Source organism: Pteropus vampyrus, unplaced genomic scaffold (genome assembly GCF_000151845.1).
Source record: "Pteropus vampyrus isolate Shadow unplaced genomic scaffold, Pvam_2.0 Scaffold169, whole genome shotgun sequence".
Taxonomy (NCBI): domain Eukaryota; kingdom Metazoa; phylum Chordata; class Mammalia; order Chiroptera; family Pteropodidae; genus Pteropus; species Pteropus vampyrus.
This window is the reverse complement of record NW_011888950.1, coordinates 2,074,209-2,078,534: the sequence shown is the minus strand read 5'-3', so window position 1 is coordinate 2,078,534 and position 4,326 is coordinate 2,074,209. Positions and strand designations below refer to the sequence as shown.

The window sequence follows — 4,326 nt, the reverse complement described above, 5'->3', positions numbered from 1 at the left end:
TGAATTTAAATGTAAAACTGCAAAACTTTGAGAATAAAACATAGGATAGTATTTTCAGGATCTAGGGCAAACTGAAGAATTCTTAGACATGACACCAAAAGCACGACCTATAAAAGAACATGATTGTTATACTGGACTTCATAAAAATCAAAAGCTTTTGTTCTGTGAAGACTGTGTTAAGAGGAGGAAAAGTTCATCTAAAGACTGGAAGAAAATACTTTCAAATCGCAGTACCTAACTTAGGACTTGCACTTAACATATAAAGAACTCTCAAACCCCCACATAAAAGAAAGAGAAAAAATGAGCAATTCAATTACAAAATGTTCAGATGAAATGAACAGAAAGTTTGCCATAAAAGAAATACAGATGGCAAACAAACACCTGAAGAGATGTTTGTCATTATTAGCTACTAGGGAAGTACAAATTAAATAACAATGAGACAGCTACATCTGTAGAACAGCTTTTTTAAAATGCCAGTAATGAAATAGTTAATGGCTCAAGCCGAGCAACAAAATAAGTAACATAGTGTTGGATTATAGCCCAAAGCATAAAATAAAAATACATGAATTCATGCTGATATAAATAACTGATGGAAAAAATAGATAAATGGAGGAGAAGAGAGAAACTTTTCTTACAAAATAATTTTAAGTATCAGATGTAGATACTCCCCATTCTCCAGGAGGTGAATTTTATAGACTCACTTCCATGGAGTAGTGTATGGAAAGGGAAATATATTAACTTTACACTTTCTTGGCTAGATGATCAAGGTGTTAATATCATGTGATGCCATGTAGATCCCATGGACCCACTGATATTGTGTGATGATAAGGGCACCTTTTTTCTTTTTTTTTTTTTTTAATCTCTGGCATTCTTTTAGAAACCAATAGCCCAGGTCTAATTATGAGAAAAAATATCAGACAAACTCAAACTCCAGAACAAACTACAAAATGCTTGACCAATACTACTCAGAACTGTGAAGGTCATGAAAAACAAGAAGAGACTAGAAACTCACGGACCAAAAGAGACTACAGGGATATGACAACTAAATGCAGTGCAGTGTCCTAGACGAGATCCTGGAACAGGACAGAAACATTAATAGAAAAAAAAACCCTGCTGAAATCTGAATAAACCTGGAGTTTAGTTACTAGTAATGTTCCAATGTTGGTTTTATAGTTTTGACAAACGTTCCCACAGTAACGTAAGACGATAACTTTAGGGGAAACCGAAACTGAGTGAGGGGTGTACGGGAACTCTCTCCACTGTCTTTGTAATTCTTCCAAAGACTTAAGATTATTCCATAATAAAAAGTATATTTAACAAAGATTATTATATGACTTAAGCAAAAAAATATAAAGTTCTCGAGCAAAAAAAAAAAACTGCGTAAGAACAAAATTTAAAACTTTATCGAAAGATAATGAAGATCTAAATGAATTGGAAAAGTATAACAAGTTCATTCTTTAGCGGAAATGTTACAGAGGTGTCAATTCTCCCTAAGGTGAAACACTGACAGCAAAAACTGTCCTTGTATTTCCAATGTGTTGATCTTTGAGTAATAAAATTTATAAAAGAAGGCTAGAGAATTTTAATGTAAATGATTAATTGTAAAATACTTTTAATGAAAGATTCAATGTACCTAATGCACAAGTCACCATCATTATTAACTAAATGCCATTATTTCGTTATTCTTTTCATGGACAAACATGCACCGAGTGCTCTGTGGACCAGGTGCTCTGTGGAAAACACTCTTTCAAGAATGAGCAAAGTTGTGTGTCACCAACTCCTTCACCCTGGTAACGATTATCAGATTATTTTGAAGTTAAATGTCATGAGATCAGTAAAGAGAAACCTAAGTTACAAAGCAAATTTATCTTCAGAATAAACTGGTACTTTTTGAGTTCTTCACATCTCCTTGGTCTATGAGGATAGAACTCCCACGTGTTTAGCATGGAGCTAATCACACAAGAATGAGGGCAAGCAGAAGGGACTAATGGAGCAACTGAGAAAAACAATCAGAGGAAAACATCAGGTTTTCAGTCCTAAAAGAAAAGCACTTCTAAGTGATTCCCTGTGTCCCACGTGGTGGGGTAAAGCCTTCGATACTATTCATTCAGCACTTTCAGTAGCCTCAGGAAGCCATGGTTACTATGACTACGTTACAGATTGGGAAATGGACTTAAAGAGGTTACTTAATGTACTAAAACCTATGCAGCTAGTAAATGCTGGAGTCAGCATTAGAATCCAAGTCCACGGTCAGGCCCTGCTTTGTTCTCTTGAACTGATATGGGATGAGACGCTATATTTTGGCACCCAGTGAGACCGTTTGTTTAGGTAAGGGTGAAAATGGAATCACTCTCATCTTTCTCTCGATAATAGATCCTTAAGTATTACAAACTATAAATATGAAATATCTTGAAATTCAGCGGAACTGGTTTTTTGTTTTGTTTTTTTTTTAATTTAAAAAAAAAAGACTGAATTTGAAGCCAACTGATTTCTGGATAGAGCCGTGCATATAAGGCAGCGCTAGTGCACGGGAGGCCCCGCCGTATTGGGACAGGTCCTAACTGGCAGAAAGAAAGGGAAAGATTCATAATGAATATAATAACAGGGAGAGATGGAACAAAAATGACTCCTTTCTCTTCTTCTAATCAAGGGCCCTGATAAAAGACACACAGATACATAGCAAGATCATTCCGAGGCTGAATCGCACTGACTTCCAAACCTGTGTCATTTAAAACGTAGGTTCAGAGAAATAAGCAACCAACAATCAAACACAACTCTTTCATCTTGGGCCAAATTGTGAGCTGAACTAAAACAGGGTATTTTTTAGAAGCTTATTAAATGTTTGGCAAACATTAAATGATCCTTTAATTGTTATAAAATGATCCTTCAGCTTCCACAACCTCAACGATCCTAATGGGTTTAAATAAAGAGACAAACGTGGGGAAATTGTTAATAACCACTATTCAGATTGACAGACGTGAAACTAGGGCGGGACCACGTTAATCGTTCCCGTCATTGCAGGCACCCACTCTGATGGCTCGTTGTGCTGATGCCTCTGATCTCTCTCCTGTAGCAAACGCTCTGCTCCGTTTCAAAGGAGGTTGCCGTGTGCCGCGTTCGCTGGCCTTTGGATCAGACCGGCAGCAGACCTCACAGGTAGAATTCCTCCCTCAGCCATGCACAGAGAGGTAAATCGCGAGCCCTTCACATCGCTTCCAAATGTTTCCTTCAACAGAGAACAGTTAAAAAACAAATTCTTTTAGCTAACATTACCATCTGCTTTGGTTACTAATAAGGTTTAGAGTTTGGGCCTTAATCGTAAAGTGTTTTGCCAAAGCCCTTTTATTTTCAGCTATTCATGGAATTAAAGACTACTCCTGGAAAGATGTTATAAAAAACGTTTTTAAGCGTTGGCTTTATGCCTTTAATGCTGATGATAGTAACACTCCTATCTGCAATTCTAAACCTGATTTTAGATGAAGATATTGCTACTGAGTTATTTGGTTAGCAGGAGGAGGCCTTAGAATTTTCCATGGGACTTTTTCCTGCTAGCACACATTTTTAATCTTGGGGACAGTTAACATGTACATTTTTGAGATAGGCATTTTGCCATCATGGGGGACAGAGTAAATCTATCTGATCCTTGTAAGGGCAGAGACCATGGTTCATTTCCATTGTTTTAATTATCTAAGACTAAATTAAGAAAAGCAAAGTAGTGGAGAAGAATAAATAACCTGGGATTTGTAGTCAAGGTCCAAATCTAAAATGTGTCATTTATTATTTGGTTGATCTTGGGTAAGTCAGTTCATACCTCACAGACTCAGTTTCCTTACCTCTTCTCTGAGACTAATTTATCATCAGTATATCTCAATGAGCCGTCGATCTAATAATACTTATGAGAATAGTTTCTAAATGGTAGAGCCTGCGTAGATGTTGACTAAAATGATGACTGAACCACAAGGCATAATTTTTAGGGAATTTGGGAGAGTACTGTGAGGAGTTTTTAAATAACACGATCTGGAAAAATGAAATACTGATTCGTATTAGTTTTCCGTCGCTGCATAAAAAATGATCACAAACTTTGTGGCTTACAGCAACACATATTTGTGTGTCACAGGTTCTGTGGTTCAGGAGTCTGGGCCCAGCTTATCTAGGTTCTGTGTAAAGCTGTACTCAAGACGAGCTGGCTTCTCATCTAAAGGCTTGACTGGGTCTGCTACCACCCACACTCAGGTTGCTGGCAGAATTCTTCCCTATGTTCTTACTGACTGTTTGCCAGGGGCTGCTCTCAGCTCCAAGAGGCGGCCACAGCTCCGTGCCATGTGG

General features: G+C 37.4%; 1 protein-coding gene across 1 annotated transcript in view; it reads left to right on the top strand.

Annotated features, from left to right (window-relative positions):
- Positions 1-3,085: 3,085 nt before the first annotated feature.
- KCNJ16 (potassium voltage-gated channel subfamily J member 16) overlaps positions 3,086-4,326 on the top strand; it is a 108,321-nt gene continuing 107,080 nt past the window's right edge. Inside the window, exon 1 of the mRNA XM_011370405.2 lies at positions 3,086-3,156. The gene's annotated coding sequence lies outside the window, so the exon portion shown is untranslated. The remainder of the gene's footprint in view (positions 3,157-4,326) is intronic.